We start from the raw sequence: 20572 nt of genomic DNA on the forward strand, positions 1-20572 counted from the left end.
TATGTCTGCCTACAGGGACAGCCTCAAGGGGTTCCTCCTCAGAGTCCCCCTGTGGGTGTGGTTGTGGGGACATAGGCACTGGTGGGGGCGTTGTCTGTCCCTTCCCTGTGATGATCCTGCTGCAACTGTTTCTGCAGGATCATATTATGCAGCATGGCACAAACTGTGATCATCCATGCACATGTGGCTGGAAAGTACTGAAGGGCTCCACCAAATATACTGAGGCACTGGAACTGTGACTTGAGCAGCCCAAACACATGCTCTGTAATGTTCCAAGTTTGTGCGTGTGCCTCATTATGGTATTCTTTGGTTAGTGTGTGTGCATTTCTGATGGGTGTCATCATCCATGGTTCCAGTGCTTAGCCAGCATCCCCCAGTAGATGGTCATATGGGATGTCCCCCGACAAACATCTGATACAGCTGTGATGCATGCCATATATGGGAGTTGTAATAACTGCCAGGGTTGGCAGCACACACATTCATGATAATGTCCTGAGTATTGCACATGACCTGGCAGTTGATGGAGTGATACCCCTTGTGGTTGACATAGACTCTACCCTCTTCACCGGGGGCAGTGCTTTGATGTGGACATGAGTGCAGTCTATGGCATCCAGTGCCTCATTAAGGTGTGCTACATGGTAGAAGAGATGCATTACTGCTGGCCCTCTCCTCAAGAGTGTGGGGTAAATAAATGTGCTCATTGGCATGTGCTTGCATGACATCTGGGAACTGGTGGAGTACCCTGGATGCTGATACCTGTGAGACCCCATCATGTCCCCACTTGGTCTTTGAAAAGTACCTGTAGCTAGTATCCTAAGGGATACACATACCTTTGTTTCCACTGGGATGGGTTCCCCTCTGTTGGCTCTGGGTCTGAGTTGAGGGTGGCAGAGCTTGGTGAATTCTTGTAGTATGTCCCTGTCCACCCTGTATCTCCAGATCATGTAGCTCCTGAAAGGTTACCCTGGGCCTGAACACTCTTCTCCTTCTCAGTCTGGGCCTATTGTCAGCAGCAGCATCAACATTGACCTCAGCATCTAGCACATACAGATGTAGCAAAACTGCAGCAAACCCTAGCATTTTGTCAGTTAAAATTCCCAAGTCTGTACTCTAATGGTGCAGAGTATAGAGGGAAAAATCAGATTGTAGGGTGTATGCATTCTTTGCAGTTTACTGCAGATCCAGCCTGTGTGGTTGGCTAACTATGATGCATTCTACCTGCCAAGTACATCATTGAGGGGTTGGAATGGCCCAGTTTAGGTAGGACAAGGGTCATCTGTAATTTATGTGTGATTGGCTTTCTCATCCAATTTCTTTTTTTTTTTTTTTTTTCTTTTTTTTTGACAGCCTTCCTTGCTAAGCACTGTGGCAAGGCCTGCAAACCTGCTCTGCAGGTATAAACAATGCTCAGCAATCAATAGACACACCCCCATGAACGGGCATGCTCAGCATATCTCACACCAGCTTAAACACATGCCCCAAGGCTAAACAAAGCTTAGCAGCAGTGGACACACTCTCACACACACACACACACACACACACACACACACACACACACACACACACACACACACACACACACACACACACACACACACACACACACCACTCAGTTCAGTGGCATTGTGCACAAACAGGCACCCCTGAGCTCCAGTGTGCTTAAAGAGATAGAGACACACCCCCTTTTGATGTCAGCTACTTCTTCTGTGGACACCAACATGATTTTGGGGCTACACGGGTTTCATCTGCGGGCATAGATACCCATTTTTTCTATTCAGTAATTCCAGCTCATTTGCATGGAGATCCACGTACACAACCTGAATACTACACTATTCCAGGACCTGACTCCTTAGCAACTATAGTCACCTACCATTGTGCATACCCCATGCAAGGCCCTATAATGCATTATTGTCACATATTTTATTTTTTAACCTTTTTACACTTTTGAATATTTTTTTTGCATAACAGCATATTTGCTCACTGCTGCATTCCAAACAAACATAATATGGGTATCAAAAAAATTATTTTAAATATTTTTTCATTACATTTTGGACACACAGGGCATAGTTTTGCACATATCTGTGTTTGCTTTGCTATTTCTGACCTTCTAACAGGCCTTTTACACTGTTCACTTTTTAATTTCATGCACACAGAAATTTTCCGTGTACACTTCTGACACCACCACAACATCTGCACGACTGCCTATTCGCTTTTCGGGTTGTTCTACACCCTCATTTGCATGCATTTCACCTGTGTATGAGGTGATTTGCATGCCATGGACACTTCCGTGTTGGCATGCTCGTGCACACCCCTCAGCTCTGTTTACTGGATCACAAGGCTGCTTACTTCTGTGTAAGCTCTGTGCCACTATGCCTACATGGAAAATTAATCTGTCTAGACTTTATTGAATTCCCCCCTTTGTTTACTTAAAGACAATGAAGAAAAAGATTTGCTAGATTGGGGAAACATTTAAATGATGAATATGCTGTTCATATTAAGAAGAGAATAGATATATCAAATCACTGCTTGGCTCTGAAAAAGCTAAACTGGCTCAAGGTCTCATATGCACTTATTTTTGGACAAATTCTGCATAAACCAGAACAATGCCTAGATTTAGGATGTCCTATTTACCCCTACTCCCGAAACAGAAATTGCTCCTTACCATAACTAAATCCAATAACTCTCTACGAGGCTATGAGGCATTTTGCATTCTAACTCTGTCTCAGGAAATGGTACCTCTATGCCAGTTTCCCTGAGCCATATTGAATTCTTAAATACATTTAAATTCACACTGAAAGAATGTCTTAAACATAATTTGCTCTACTTTCGTGTTACCCCAAGCTAAAATTGTTAATCTTAATTTAGAGTACAATACTATGCATCTTGTCTCTTGCACTGAATTCTGCAGTCTTTACGCTACTTATTGCAAGTTGTATTCTTTTGCTGAATTGTATTATTTCTTATGTTCTGTCAGTGTCTATATTTTATACTAATTGTACTCTGTAACCTATGTATTCTCTGTTGCTCTCTGGGGCTTTTCTACACAGGCATTCACTGAAAACAGGTTTCATGCCCAGGCAGACTTTCCCAGTAAACAAATGCAATAAATAAACAAAAAAAAAATGGATTAAAAAAGTTTATGTTAATAGTGATACAAGTGGGGCAGCAGGAGTTATAATAAGTATTAAAAATACATTTTGTGTCTCAGTTTATAGTGCTTATAAGAGCAGTTTAAGTAGAATAGTTATGTTTTTGTTTAAGTTATGCTGTGCATATGTAATCATGGGATTTATTTTTGTCCCCTTCTCAAAACGTTTTTCCTTTGAGAAAGTTATTTGTAAGTTTTACAGTTTTTACATCAGTGCATACCATCTAAGGTAATTAGTGCTTGGGACAGGGATGCTACTATTTACTCTTTAGACAGATCTGAAGACTTGATTTTTTTCATATCAGAGAAAGAATGGATTGTTATTATATCAGTTTGCATTAATGGAATTTGAGTTGATTCATAGAGGGTGAACAGCAATCCAAAGAGAGAATTATCAATTATTTCATTTAAACATGCTCTTGTATAAAGAATAGAATTATTTCAGCCTGGGCCAGTGATGCAGAGGGATTAAGCCCTAACTGCAGCCCAGGCAGTCTGAGTTCAAGTAGTGATGTAAGAGCAGTGCAGGGGGGTGGGAATGAGAATCCTAGGAGGAGGTAGAGGGGGATCTGGTCAGCTGATAATCACCATGTTTGCAGAAGATTGAACAATATCAAAACAGCCAGGAATGGGGAGGTGAGTTTTTGCTGCCAGGCCATGATGTTCATCTTTGCAGAGGATATGTAGCAGTACGCATGTACTTGAAGAAGGCATAGTAAACCTATAGTTTTGTGGGTACTCATCTCAGCCACATATGGGAGGGTTTATTGCTTACATTATAAACATCCATATTATTAAGGAGTTCCTTGTGGGACAATGAACTGGTGGGAGAACTAGTAGCAATGGAGTAAGCTGCAAGCCATTTGGTGGACCTTGAGCCTGCAGTGGAAGGTTCATAGGCGACATCAGACCCCTCTTGTTTACCCTCCTTTTGTGGCATGTAACTGGCGAATCACTAGGTATATACCTCTCAACCTTTTAGAGCAACAAATCTGGACAAAGCCACAAATAATGGGGTGACAAAGGCCCCAAAATAGGGATACTTTTTAAATATTGTTCTTACAAACTTAGAAAGTTGATAGACTAACAGGTTTTGTATTAGCATGAATTTACTGAAGGATATGAAGTTTGAAACTCAAATGTCTTCCATTATTTTCTGACTTCAGTCCTCAATGATATGCCAGTGATTTGCCAGAAAAGCACAATTTTATGAGAAACAGGCCAAAAATATGAGGAGAAAATTTGGACAGTTGAGAGGTATGTGTAGGTGGGCAACTGGTTGCAGGGAAGGCTGATGGTATATAAGTAGCCTGGGCAAGGCAATTTGTTCTCACTCAGAAAAATAAAAAGAAGGCAGATGGCAGACAAAAATTCCTTTTATTGTAAATGTCTTCCATACCAGCCTCCTGTTTATAGCAACCATCATGCCTGTCATGGATTATGTCTTCCTCTTGTATGCTATCACCTAGGTCACTGGCTGCATTGTTACATATAGGTAGTTAATAGGTAGAATACATACAGCTCATAGGAGGAACACTGATGATTGGTGAGTGGAGAGGCACAAGGCATATAAAAAGGAATAGATTTGTTTGTGGTCTCTTTAGATGTACATTTACTACCCAGTGAGAGTGTAGATCATATATTTTCATGTTCTCATCATCAAACTGTTTCCCTTTGTTCAAACTTACTCAACCTAATATTATACACTGCTGTTTGGCTAATAATGACAAGCTCAGGAAATATCTAAGGAACAAAAATAAACCATTTTGGCTAGATAATTGTAATCACTGAGTGTCATTGTTTTGCATTATAGGTTGCACTTCAAATATTATGTTTGGATATTCTAAAAGGTATAATTTTCTAGCAAAATACTTAAGTATAAACCACGATAGGTCAATGAATAATTAGAAGTTACTTTCCTAATTACCACTTTCATTATGCAAAGTATAATAAACTGTGGAAATATAGAATAAAAAAGTTGTGCTAGAATCTCATCTAACTGGGTTAATGGGTTTGAAAAAGCAAATATTGTTTCTGCTCCATGATAAACTAGATAAACAAGGAATATTTTACTCATTTTTTGCAACTGAATTATTAAATAGTGAATTTACAGACTGATAAACAACAAATATCATAAATATTGTATGACTATTATTCTGAGATCTATAATAAGAATTTTCAATAAGACTATTTAATTATAACATTTTGGTTTGCTCAAACCTCAAAAGGCAACATGAAGTTTTAAGTTATTCTATAACTCTGTCTGAGCTAATTAATGGTATCAAATCTCTTAAGTTAAATAAGGTACCAGGTTTAGATGGACTATCATCTGATTTTTCTTTTTATCATGTTTAAATCCAATTTGCTTCATTATATGTTGCAATTAATCTGTTTGATGACCACACAAGAAACTGGTATTCCTGTTTTCAGCAAGAGAAGCTAAATTTGCATTATGAAAGAAGGACAGCCTGGTCTGGATCCATTTTTGTCATAAACTAATATTCCTATCTTAGTATAGTTTGTAGAATTTTGATTAAGATAATTAATAAATGGATTTTGGTTTTTATGTCAGATTAATTCTCACAGTCGCTGTTTTGTGGAATTTCTTCTACTAAATAAGTCAACATTCTATGACACTAAATGCATAATTCATGTCACTGGCTGAAACAGGTTTAGTCACTTGATTATCAAAGGCAAGTAGCAAAGTGTGTGTGTGTGTATGTGTGTGTGTGTGTGTGTGTGTGTGTGTGTGTGTGTGTGTGTGTGTGTGTGTGTAAGAGAGAGCACTTGCACACATATCTACATTCATTCACACAAATGAAAGTGAAAATCTGATTAATATATTGCAGTGGGAAATGAGGTGATTTGGTCAGAGAAAAAATAGTATCAGTATGTCATGGATGTTACCAAGCCTTTAAAACCATTTGACAAACGAGTCATGTAGCATGTGAGTTTTGTTAACCCAGCACATAACTGGATGTGTTAGTAAAGCTGTGATACTGAATGAACCAGTCTTCACCTGCTCTTTAGTATTTTTTTCATATCAGAGAAAGAATGGATTGTTATTATATCAGTTTGCATTAATGGAATTTGAGTTGATTCATAGAGGGTGAACAGCAATCCAAAGAGAGAATTATCAATTATTTCATTTAAACATGCTCTTGTATAAAGAATAGAATTATTTCAGCCTGGGCCAGTGATGCAGAGGGATTAAGCCCTAACTGCAGCCCAGGCAGTCTGAGTTCAAGTAGTGATGTAAGAGCAGTGCAGGGGGGTGGGAATGAGAATCCTAGGAGGAGGTAGAGGGGGATCTGGTCAGCTGATAATCACCATGTTTGCAGAAGATTGAACAATATCAAAACAGCCAGGAATGGGGAGGTGAGTTTTTGCTGCCAGGCCATGATGTTCATCTTTGCAGAGGATATGTAGCAGCATGTACTTGAAGAAGGCATAGTAAACCTATAGTTTTGTGGGTACTCATCTCAGCCACATATGGGAGGGTTTATTGCTTACATTATAAACATCCATATTATTAAGGAGTTCCTTGTGGGACAATGAACTGGTGGGAGAACTAGTAGCAATGGAGTAAGCTGCAAGCCATTTGGTGGACCTTGAGCCTGCAGTGGAAGGTTCATAGGCGACATCAGACCCCTCTTGTTTACCCTCCTTTTGTGGCATGTAACTGGCGAATCACTAGGTATATACCTCTCAACCTTTTAGAGCAACAAATCTGGACAAAGCCACAAATAATGGGGTGACAAAGGCCCCAAAATAGGGATACTTTTTAAAATATTGTTCTTACAAACTTAGAAAGTTGATAGACTAACAGGTTTTGTATTAGCATGAATTTACTGAAGGATATGAAGTTTGAAACTCAAATGTCTTCCATTATTTTCTGACTTCAGTCCTCAATGATATGCCAGTGATTTGCCAGAAAAGCACAATTTTATGAGAAACAGGCCAAAAATATGAGGAGAAAATTTGGACAGTTGAGAGGTATGTGTAGGTGGGCAACTGGTTGCAGGGAAGGCTGATGGTATATAAGTAGCCTGGGCAAGGCAATTTGTTCTCACTCAGACAAATAAAAAGAAGGCAGATGGCAGACAAAAATTCCTTTTATTGTAAATGTCTTCCATACCAGCCTCCTGTTTATAGCAACCATCATGCCTGTCATGGATTATGTCTTCCTCTTGTATGCTATCACCTAGGTCACTGGCTGCATTGTTACATATAGGTAGTTAATAGGTAGAATACATACAGCTCATAGGAGGAACACTGATGATTGGTGAGTGGAGAGGCACAAGGCATATAAAAAGAAATAGATTTGTTTGTGGTCTCTTTAGATGTACATTTACTACCCAGTGAGAGTGTAGATCATATATTTTCATGTTCTCATCATCAAACTGTTTCCCTTTGTTCAAACTTACCCAACCTAATATTATACACTGCTGTTTGGCTAATAATGACAAGCTCAGGAAATATCTAAGGAACAAAAATAAACCATTTTGGCTAGATAATTGTAATCACTGAGTGTCATTGTTTTGCATTATAGGTTGCACTTCAAATATTATGTTTGGATATTCTAAAAGGTATAATTTTCTAGCAAAATACTTAAGTATAAACCACGATAGGTCAATGAATAATTAGAAGTTACTTTCCTAATTACCACTTTCATTATGCAAAGTATAATAAACTGTGGAAATATAGAATAAAAAAGTTGTGCTAGAATCTCATCTAACTGGGTTAATGGGTTTGAAAAAAGCAAATATTGTTTCTGCTCCATGATAAACTAGATAAACAAGGAATATTTTACTCATTTTTTGCAACTGAATTATTAAATAGTGAATTTACAGACTGATAAACAACAAATATCATAAATATTGTATGACTATTATTCTGAGATCTATAATAAGAATTTTCAATAAGACTATTTAATTATAACATTTTGGTTTGCTCAAACCTCAAAAAGGCAACATGAAGTTTTAAGTTATTCTATAACTCTGTCTGAGCTAATTAATGGTATCAAATCTCTTAAGTTAAATAAGGTACCAGGTTTAGATGGACTATCATCTGATTTTTCTTTTTATCATGTTTAAATCCAATTTGCTTCATTATATGTTGCAATTAATCTGTTTGATGACCACACAAGAAACTGGTATTCCTGTTTTCAGCAAGAGAAGCTAAATTTGCATTATGAAAGAAGGACAGCCTGGTCTGGATCCATTTTTGTCATAAACTAATATTCCTATCTTAGTATAGTTTGTAGAATTTTGATTAAGATAATTAATAAATGGATTTTGGTTTTTATGTCAGATTAATTCTCACAGTCGCTGTTTTGTGGAATTTCTTCTACTAAATAAGTCAACATTCTATGACACTAAATGCATAATTCATGTCACTGGCTGAAACAGGTTTAGTCACTTGATTATCAAAGGCAAGTAGCAAAGTGTGTGTGTGTGTATGTGTGTGTGTGTGTGTGTGTGTGTGTGTGTGTGTGTGTGTGTGTGTGTGTGTGTGTGTGTGTGTGTGTAAGAGAGAGCACTTGCACACATATCTACATTCATTCACACAAATGAAAGTGAAAATCTGATTAATATATTGCAGTGGGAAATGAGGTGATTTGGTCAGAGAAAAAATAGTATCAGTATGTCATGGATGTTACCAAGCCTTTAAAACCATTTGACAAACGAGTCATGTAGCATGTGAGTTTTGTTAACCCAGCACATAACTGGATGTGTTAGTAAAGCTGTGATACTGAATGAACCAGTCTTCACCTGCTCTTTAGTAGGGGAATTCTGGGACAGACGGACAACATCAAGAAATGTAGACAATAGGAAGTCTTGTAGAGAAAGGGGATATAAGCAAGTGTGCATACAGTAATGTGATAACATAGTGGCTGGGTGCCAAGGATCTGTCATGTAGTGGATTTCATTTGTTTGTGGTTGCACCAGGGTGGGATGTGTAGCAGTCATAATTCTTTACTACTTGTAAAAACACTAAACCCAACAGGGTAATAACTAAATAAAACAAACAAAAACACAGATTCACAGACTGCACCAAGCTGTTTTAATGAAGAGCTAAAAGGCTCCAAAATACTAAACGCTTTCACCATCAACTGACTCAACTCTGATGTTATCATCACCCCCTCTTTCACTTGTCATCACCCTATCAGTTACAAAAAATATAAACTTTTTAAAGTTAACACAATTCTTGGAATGTGAATACAATGCATTATGATTATCCTTATTCTTAATAGTCCTCTGGTGTTCTGCTATCCTTTCCCTTAATCTACGTATAGTTTTCCCTACGTAACATCAGAGTTGAGTCTTAAGAATGTAAATGGCAGGTGATTTTAGATGCAACAACTTACCCTGGACTCAACGACCATATCTCTATTAAACCCATTTTGAAGCAAAGGGCTATGGTTGTTTAAAGTCATTTTGCTTTGTTTTATTGGGAAAAAGCCAGTAATAATTTAAATAAAGGTTTCAATACTAATATGTGTACAATGAGTGTGTTCAAAGTGAGTGCATAGATGTTTTAATACATGGTTTAAAGCAAGTTTAGAATGCATGTTTTATGGTTTATTTGAAAGTTACAACAGTATGTTTATTGGGATTGTAATTAATCAAGGAAGTTGATTGGTCAATGTGCATGTGGAATTTTGTATTTAAACAATGTGATTATGAGCTCCTTTTACTCTGAAGAAGCCATCAGTTGATGGTGAAAGCGCTTAGTATTTTGGAGCCTTTTAGCTCTTCATTAAAACAGCTTGGTGTAGTCCGTGAATTTGTGTTTTTGTTTGTATTATTCTTTACTATTTTGTGGTCCACACATTACAGTGAATGAATGGTCATTCCTCAGTAGTTACACTGTTAATACTCAGTTTTCTCACACACCTGGGGTAAGTCCCAGTATAGAGTTAACCATTCCCTTACCTTGGCCTTACCAGTCTTCCACTGATGGAGTAAAGGACACCTGATACCAGAGGTGTAACTACATGTCTAAGAATATTACTAGAAGAGACTAAAGGTTTTAGTGCCCTTGTAGTACATTAAACACAGTTTACCCAAAGACATTTTTTTTATTTTAGTAAACAAATTTACTTTACTCCAAAAAATACATAAATATGATCACATACAGCCCATACTTCACAAAAAAGTTGTGGATGTGTTTTATTCAAGTACCTTCGGTCAACTGGCCCTCAACCAAGGTATGTGATATAATTTGTGGTTCATCCCCATATTTACCTTTGAAAAAGTGTCCTACAAAAAAAATCTTTTGTGTTTATCTCTCCAGTACTGAACAATATGGTATGTATGTGTCTTTCGGCTTTTTCCCGGTTAGGGGTCGCCACAGCGGAACTCCGGTCCGCTAATGATTGGCATTGATTTTTACATGCCGAGTTGCCAGCCCTGACGCACAACCTTCAATGAAGGTACGCCCATTCACACATGTCTCCACGCAGAAGACGCTCTAGCTGAGAATCGAACTGGACAGCATCTTACTGTGAGGCGACAACGCTACCGCAGAACCACCACCGCGGATATAGTACTGAACAATATGGTACACACGTTATTTGCCATACCTAATATTTAACATATACTATGTCAGTTTAAGGGGACCTAGAGGCTCTAGCCTAGTAACTGCAATAGATTTGACATAGTGGACTGTCTTAGAAAACCAAGAAAGATATTACTGAGGATGACTTTCAAGAACCAGGAGTGTGTAGTTCTTTAACATCACATCAAAAAGTTTGATACACACCAACACCAGCTTTTTCCACAGTATTAACTTTAAAGTTTCTGAACTTCAGAGACAAGGGGCTATTCTCCTACCCCTAAAACTGAGTGACCTCTGGAAAGGTATCGAGGTGCAGTGGTGTGGGAGGTTGAGAAGAGGGCTTGCCTCCTGCAAAAACGAGCTTGTTAGTTAGTCAAGTGTGATTCTTTCTTTACTCAAAGTCCAAATACAGAAGTTATAAAGATCTGCAAAGCTAGCTTTTCCAGTAAGGAAATCTGCATGTGACTGAAACAACAGTATGTATTTTCAAAAGTTTATAACTATAGTGACCCATGCTCAGCCTTAGATAATACATTTCTTTACAATGCAGTTTATGTTCTGACAAAGAAAAGCAGCTGCATTAGCAATTGAAAGAACAGGATGTTGCAAAATCAGGTGATTTTCTGTCCGTACAAGCCTAGAAGTACAATCATGAACCTCCCAAGGTAAACAGTCATTTACTTCTTGACAGCTGTAATATAATATATGTGTGAAATGATAAAACACTAGAGTGCAGAGAAAAGTCACATGTACAAAGTGAGCATGTGATAATAATGCAGTCAGCTGTACAGGAAACACTAAGAAAAGTAGAAATGTTTTTTGACTCTGCAGCTCAAAACTAAAAGGAAATTTCCTGTTTATATTAGCAGGGTTCTGTACAGTATCACACAGCCTGCAATTCACATTCACTGAACCTGCACTGAAACCCACATTCATAGAAAATGCATCTGGCCATTACTTCTGGACTATTTTCAAACCATATGCCCCTTGCATCTATTTTTACAGACTTGCATATATGCATGCATTGTATTAAATTATAGTCATTGAATAATACATTACCACTTGTTAGAGTGTGTTTTAAATTTGTAGTTTTGAACATTTTTCCAGTAAGCAATGAAACAAAATGTATGAACCAATAATGACAAAACTACCCATTTCAGAATATTTCAACCATAAAAGGCCACTCAAACTTCTGTCATTTCAGTCCAATAATATCAGTTAATATGCACAATTTCTGCAGAAGTAAAAGTCATCTGAATAATTCCATAGTAAAGAGATCTGTAACTAATGAAGAGGTTGCTTGCTGGCAAACAACTTTGCATTTCATTGTTTCATCTACAAATTCAGTGCCTGTTCATAGGTTCATAGGTTCATACTAGGCTATCTGCCCTAGGGCATTTATAAGCCTATCCAGAATGTGTTTGGCTTTCGCCACCCATTTTAAATTTATTTTGCTATGCCCTTTTTCGAGGTTAGTATACTGTGCCTCTGTCTAACAGTGACACAGAAGTGATACCCAGGGTAAACCTACGATCTCCCATCCACTCATCAAGATTCCTCTTGAAGAGAGTCAATGAGGGACTCTGCCTAACCTGGACTTGGATTTTATTCCAGAGTGAAGGGAGCCTCTGGGTTATGAATCTGTCCCTCCAGCATGTCCTATTTATTTCAGTGCTGAGGTTCAAGTCTCTCGAGCGTGAAGCTCGATGGGATTTGGATTTTCTGAGGTGCAGCATGTCCATTAATTCCGGGTTGGACATGGCTTTATACGTCAGGCACAGATCGCCTCTGAACAGCCGGTATGCCACTGAGTAGAGCTGGGGTTTCTTTAACCGGGCAGCATATGGCATCTGTTTGAGCCCTTTGATCCTCTTGGTGAGGTACTTTTGGGGTCTTTCCAGTTGCTGCAGGTGTCTGGTAAGGTACATCCCAAACGGGGCATTGTACTCAATTATGGGCCTGATGAGGGATGAGTAAAGAGGCACGATGACCTCCCCTGATCTAGATGTGAATCCCTTCATGATTAGGTGGGCTATATAAAATGTTTTTCTAACCACTTTGGCCATGTGGTTGTCAAATGAGAGATTGCTATCAACTTGGGTCCCCAGGTCCCTAATTACTTCTTCTGTACTTAATGGATTACCACCTATGTGGTCATTTGTGGGCACTTTGTTTTTGCCAAAGGGGATGACTATACACTTTTGGCATTTAGCTTGAGGCCATGGCTCTGGCACCAGTTGTCTGTTTCTATGAGGCCCTTTTGGAGGATGCTTGTGTCGGCTGGAGAGTCAATTATGGCGCCCAGTTTGCAGTCATCTGCGAACTTGGTCAGCCACAGTCCTTCCGTGTTGGCCTGTACCGCCGAGAAATATATACCGAACAAGAGAGGTCCCAGGACTGAGCCTTGTGGGACACCACTTGTAACTGGTTTGGAGTCTGACATGGCTCCAGCAATTCTAACCATGTGGGTTCTGTCCTTGAGCCAGTTTGCAATCCATCTAGTGACATAGGGGTTTATATTTAAGCTGGTGAGCTTATCTATAATGCCCGAGTGGGGTATTGTATCGAAGGCTTTTGCGAGGTCCAGGTAGGCTGTGTGGACAACCTTCCCCTCGTCAATGGCCTCGGTGACTGTTTCAAAGAAATCAACCAGGTTTAAGAGGCAGGATCTGCCCTTAACAAAGCCAAACTGGGTAGGATCCAGTGTCTGTAGGTCCCCAATATCTTTATTTATCAGGTCCATGATGATCCTTTCCATAGCTTTGCAGACCAAGCTAGTCAGGCTTATGGGGCAATAGTTTCCAGGATCCGTTGAGGCACCACCTTTATGGAGAGGGACCACTATTGCTGTATGCCACTCTTTGTGCACATATCCTGTAGTAAGGCTGAGATTGAACAGTAGTTTTATGTTTGGGTTTAGCTCTTCTTGGAGTTCATGTAGGACGCAGCCCGGGACACCGTCTGGTCCCATTGATGCTGTGTTTTTTGCTTTGGAGAGGGCGGCTCTTACCTGAGCATCTGAGATGTCAGGGGGGCAGCACTCTGCTGGGATAAATATTTGCCCTTTTGGTGGGGGGGGGGAGAAGTTTGCGCTGAACCTGTCAGCTAGGATGTTGGCAATGTCTGTGGGTTCAGTGTATTTTTTGTCATTTTGGACTAATTCTGAGCATATCTGGGAATGACCACCCAGGTTCCTAACATAACTAAAGAAAGCCTTGTGATTATCCTTAGTGTCATGTGCAATTTTTCTCTCGAAGCTGGCCTTAGACAATTTTATGAGTGCCCGTAGTTTTTTGCTAATACTGATCAGTGATGCCTTCCCTTTTTGGGATTTTGCTCTATCATTTATTAGCTTCCTCCTTCTATTATATAGTTTGTTTATGGCTGGGGTCCACCAGACAGAACGTCTGCCTTTGGAGGATTGGGTCTTGGTTTTATTTGGGATCGCATGATCCATGCATTCCTGAAGGTGTTCATAGAATGCATTTATAAAGGATTCTGTGGTCTGGGCCGTGCTCTTGAAGAATAAATTGCCTATATTACATTAACCAAAACAAAAAAAAGAGTTTGGTGTGCTGATAGTATTGCAATAGGGAATGGCTGCCAAACCGACAACAAGTTCATAGTTAGTAGGCATCTCATCCAAAGAAGGACACACTCAAGAATACAGCAGCACTCCCTTCCCCCTTATCCTTCATATCAGTATCAGCAATCAATCTATTTGTTGTGGGACAAGAACCCACAACCTTCTGCACTGAATACAAGTGCACTACCTGTTGCACCAGAGGTTTGAGACTCTGTGCATGAATTGACAGATTGTAATCCTCAGTAATTAACAATAAATACATACATAAATAAATAAATAAAATCAGAGGAGACCTGGAAATTGGTATGGAAGTTTAAGGCACTTGCCTGCTCTTATATACTAAGGTTCAGGGTTTAACTCTGAGCAGAATCACTTAATTTAGACTGTGCCCATCACTGGGGCATTTCATACAAACATTCTAAGAGAAGAGCTATGCACTCACCTATGCTGTATAGTGTTGTTGTTTGCTTTGCATCCCCAGCTTCTTGCATTGGTTTAAATGACATTAGGAGAATAAGAAGATTTTTAGTGCTTACAGAAGTCTCAAGGTAAGGAAGTTCTCCCATGGAATCCTAATGTTTGCTCTGTTTACAGAAGGATCCCACATTTTTTTACTTCACAAATATATGTATGTGCATATATAGATATAGATACATATAGATATAGATATAGATGTGTGTGTGTTTTTTATAGCAAAGCTTGGTCCCCCCAGCCAACATGGGCCCCCCAACCAACACAGGCTCTAGGCAGCTACCTGGTCGCCTAGTGCTGGATCTGGCTCTGTGACACAGTTGTCTCTTACACATACTTTTATTCATTAATCAGCTAAGCCCTCTGGCACAAGTACCCTGTTCAGGGGCAACCTAGAAAGAAGCACCACCTGGTTAACTGGCTTGCTCAGAAACACAGTAACCAAATAGAGAGAGAAGGAGAGAGGGAATCAAGCCCTGAAATACAGGAAGCATTTTGGAGACTGAAAGACTTAAACCCTGGACTCTAGGAATGACTTTGGAGACTGAAACACTTAAACCCTGGACTCTAGGAATGACTTTGGAAACTGAAAGACTTAAGCCCTGGACTCTAGGAATGACTTTGGAGACTGAAACACTTAAACCCTGGACTCTAGGAATGACTTTGGAAACTGAAAGACTTAAACCCTGGACTATAAGAAGCAGTTTTCAAATAGCTCATAGTCTTAATCCTCTGTGTTAACTGCCTTTTCTTCATTTTTGTAGTAGGTGGAGATTGTGTATTCCCTTAGGCAGTTCACAGTATATTTCACTATCAGAACAAGTGCTCCCTTCATACTGTATAAACTGACAATGAAACTTTCCTTCGTCAGTGTAAGGCAATGACCTACTACTAGATTTTGCAATGACATTTGGCCTCAGAAGTAAAGGTGGACTCACACTGTCTTTTTTTTTTTCATTTGACTGCCCTAAAATAAATAATTAAGAAAAACAGTAGTGCCTTGGTACTTATGGCTGTTTAAATCCAGAACCATTAAAAGCAAATTGGACTGTAGCATGGCACTACAGAAAATTACTTCATTTTGTGTAATTCCTGTTCAGAATTACACAAAACTGAATAAATTAAAACATGGGGAAATGTAAAGCACAAAGTCTGCATAAAACTTAATGCTGGATGTGAACTACATTCAAGTGCCATTAAAGGAATTTTGTGGTATCCAACAGTTTGGTTAGGCAGAAAATTCAGTTATACAGTCTACCCCTTGCATTACTCTATTTTATAGGCAGGTTCCTTCCTATAATTCTGTTTTGTTGGTGAGATCAGTGGACGACTAAGCAAAGCTTTAAAATTCCATATAATGGTTTTCTGTTGGTCAAGTTCAGATAAAAGACTTTCAAAGTAGGATTACTATGTGCATAACTCTTGTTATGTGAAAGATATGGTGTATTTCACTGAGACCCAATAGATTAGTGGAATCCTTCATTAAAATTCAGAAAGAAAAGCACCAAATTTTATGTCCTTGGTAAATTGGGGACCTTGCTCCTCCCTAGTGTGAATCAGTGCCGGCCTCCCACCAATTACATGTAGAAAAGCAGGTCTTTTAGTTCACTATTAAAGTACATGGTTTCTGGCAAGTAATACACATAGTTGAATGCAGACATTGCTTCATGGTATGGTCAGAGTGGAAAGCATGAGTACCCTGTGCAGAGATGTCACATTGTCATTATGCATAAGGCACTCATTGGACCTCAAAAACATTTTAGGGAGACATTTTTAAAGGAGGTGTACTATGGGTGTTGATACCAAAATTTGTGCAACAAAACCAGGATCTGCATTTCTTCAATAAAAAAGCCTAGAAGGCTGCACTACTGAAGCATGACTTAATTACATTTTGCAAACCCATATCTGATTGTCATACTCACAGTCTGTGCACCACATTTATCTGTACAAATATTTGAAATATCTATCTTGGTTGTCAAAAAATAAATAAATAAATATATATATAAATATATATATATATATATATATATATATATATATATATATATATATATATATATATGTGTGTGTATATAGGTCTACTTCACAAACCCAAAATACCATATAACAGACTTTTAAATAACTGAGACGACAAATGCGACAAGTCAGAAGATCAACCGCCCAGAACACTGACATTTCACTCCAGGTAAGTAACTGCTTGATCAACATAAAAAATGGATTAAAACCAAAGCAAACTAAACCAACCCATGTGGAGGGGACTTCAGCCTCACGCCCCCCCAACTAAATATACCAACTCTGAGATCGCACTACCATGGGGATAAGAGGCAAAGTTCACCATGGTGGCCAAGCAGTTACTTACCTGTAGTGAAATGTTGATGTTCCAGGACATTGGTATTATGTTTTTTTGGCTTTGTTGTCTCAGTATTTTAAAAGTCGGGTAAGTGGAATTTCGGTCTACTGAAATAGATCCATATATATATATATAACCTTGACAAGTGGATGGGAAACAGAAAGTTTACCCCGGGGATCACTTCAATGGCTCTGCTGGACAGAGGCACAGGGAATTAATCTAAGGGGGTGGCAAAAGCCAACGCATTCCAGCTAGGCTGATAAATGCCTTCGGGCAGATAGCCTTGTACCTACCTATATATATATATATATATATATATATATATATATATATATATATATATATATATATTTTTTTTTTTTTGCACACAGGGTATTGTGTCTAGACTAGAAGTTCAGATACAATGTCAAGCCTATGAGCTGCTAATGAGTTTTATTTTGGGCTACCTCTCAACTTCTTAGAACAAAAAAAAAATGGACAAAGCCTGTCAGAATGAAGGAACAAAGGCCCAAAAATAGGGATAGATTTTAAATATTGCTCTTATAAAGTTAGAAAGTTGCTAGAATAACAAGACTTGTTTTAGCATGCATTTTTGCTGAAGGATATAAAGTTTGAAACACAAATGTATATCATTATTTAGTGACTTCAGTCCTCAGATCATCACAAATTGTATGAGGAACACATCTAAAATATGAGTCAGAAATGAACATTCTGCAAAAATCTGTACAGTTGAAAGCTAGAATTGGGCACAGTTTTCTTATCTGTTCTTATATCTACGTGATTTTAGCATACCTGATTACAAAATAAATCAAAAATAGATCAAGGAAGCAAAGGGTGCAGCAGAAGTGTGCTGGGATCATTATTTAAACTGCAGATGTTTTTGTTTAATTTTTGAAGATTGCAAAATGATTGTTCTTAAAATGTTTTGTAATAATTTGGAGCTTTTCTTTCCAGGCCTCCGCTGAAAATGGGCTTCTACCCAGTTGGACTTTCTTGGTAATCAAATGTCAATAAATAAATAAATAACCTGGAGTTGAACAGATTTAAGTCATACCCTGTTTGCAGTTAGTTCAGAAGATTAAGGTTATGAATTGTTAATAAGCTGCTTCCTTTGGTGCAGAGTTTGATTCCATGACCTCCGTTTGTCTTACTGTGTGACTTTAAGCAAGTCATTTCATCCAACAGTGACTTGGAGAAATTGTTCTAGATTCCTCAATGGTCCATGGCATGCCTAATAATTATCTAACAGAATAACAGAAATTAGTATGCGTTTAATGGCAAATATTACTCTCATCTGTCTGTCTGTCTTAATCATTTAACTTATCTGTATACTTCACTAACGTGTACTATACTGTTAAGGATTACTTTCAGTCTTAATCAAAACTAAAAGTGTGGCACAGTGAATAAAGTAAGCCAAATAACCATAAACAACTAACATAATGCAGGGCCGGATCCAGGACAAGGCGACCTGAACTGCTGCCTAGAGCCCAGTGTTGGTTTGGGGATCCTGTCCATGCGTGCAGAAAAAAAAAATATTTTGACTTTCCTTTACTTTCTCCTGCTCAGCATACATGCAAACAAGCACATGCACACACTACGGATTTCTGGATCACACACACCGACTACTGGCACATGCAATTTGAAGTTTGAACAAAGGAGGTAGACGTTAGTGTTTAGCATTTAGTTTACAAGCTGGAGAGAATTCAAGATGATGGGGGGTTTACCAGACGAGACCATTTGAGACAATGGAGACTTTACAGTCACAGGGGTTTGTGGGAGGAGCAGTATGATCATGTAATGCCCCACTTAGAGTGTGCTGTCTAGTTAAGTGATTTGCTTACAGTCACACAGACTCAAGCTGTACCTTACCTATTGCAAGCAAGAGTTTTACTCCTCCACTCCAACTGCCAGGCCTCCTTTAACTTTTTTATTTATTTATTTATTTTTGGTAAATCACTGCATTTATCAGTGTCAACCACAGAGTTTTATATACTTAATCTGTTACACTGTTAACTTTTAAGTGATTTAGAGTACTCTGCTCTTATCTGTCTCCAGTTTTTCAGAACATGTCTGATTTTGCCTCGTGTTTATGCCCTGTCCTTGAGAGAGTTACTTAACTAGACAGTACTTTGGGGTAAATGGAAATTTGGGCTAGACTCCTCAGTGGTCCCTTGGACTGCAAGCCTAGTAACTGCCAGAGTAGTTACAGTGTAAAAGAAGGAAGTGAATTGTAGTAATCAGAAACATCATCATATAAACCATGTTCTTTGGTTTTCTTATGTTGTCAAATGTTGACAGTGGGTTTATTATTTAGCTGTGAATAAATGTGACAGCAAAGTCTATGAGTTTAATATTAATATTTTAACTATGAATACATTTTCATTTAGCTTGTTTTTTGTGGGCACACGGGTGTGGAATGTAGTGTATTAGGGTTGCAACAGATTGTCTCATACTTAAGAACAGATGAGTAAGATTATTAGCTGTTAAAGAGCTCTACCTGAAGTACATGGTTTGATTCTCTCGGCCTTCATCTGTTTTCTATGTGAATCTACCAAGTTACTTCACCAAACAGAATTGCTGGCTACTCCTGAAAAGGGACCGTTGTGTCCCGTGGGCTGTCCTAACTAGCAAATGTGTTACATATCTGTCTTTTGAATTTCTGCATCCTTCATATAGGTAGATGCAAAATAGTACTTCACCATATGTTTTGTTTGAGTATGAATTCTCTTATAGTTTAATGGATTGCCCAATGCATTTTCACTAAATGTGAGTTTCAATTGAAGAAAAACTTACTGTTGTCATGCTAAGTCTGTTTCCAGTGAGACACTGTTTTATTTAGTAAATGGCCATCAGTGTTTTTGCTATAAAATTTGAAATAAAGGTTTTAAATCAAATCTCTGTAATCATTGTAAAAGTAATGAAGAAAACAGAATACATACTGGCAAGTTTGAACGGTGTTTATGTTAAGGAAAGACATCCAAGTAATGGGGCATGGGAATGGCTGTTGGGGGTGGGGGGGGGCTGGTCCATTACCCTGTCTAAGATTCTGTTTGACCATGATCCATCTCTGGCATGATGAAAAAGGCACAGCTCAGCTGGTTCTCTGAGCTACATATTTTTGTTTTTATACTTTCAGACTTAATCAACCCACAAGCTTGAGCAAAAAAACAGAAATGTCAGTAATGTGGGAGCAAGTATACCAGAACATGATGAACATGAGGTTAGAAAGTACACAGGAGTAAACAATGGAACAATATGTAGCAGAAAATATACAAGCAGTCTACTTAGGACAATATATTGTTATTATACCCTATTACCACATTGGAATACAGTTTTGTATTCATTTATATTTATTTAGTGGCATTTATTTACCAAGTTAGCCTGATTGGGACTAAAAATACCTTTTTTTCAACAGAGACCCAGGGAGAAATGCTCCAGTGCAAAAATACAATTT

The sequence above is a fragment of the Protopterus annectens genome, chromosome 9.part0, assembly GCF_019279795.1.
Source record: "Protopterus annectens isolate FY-2018-M chromosome 9.part0, PAN1.0, whole genome shotgun sequence".
NCBI lineage: Eukaryota > Metazoa > Chordata > Ceratodontiformes > Protopteridae > Protopterus > Protopterus annectens.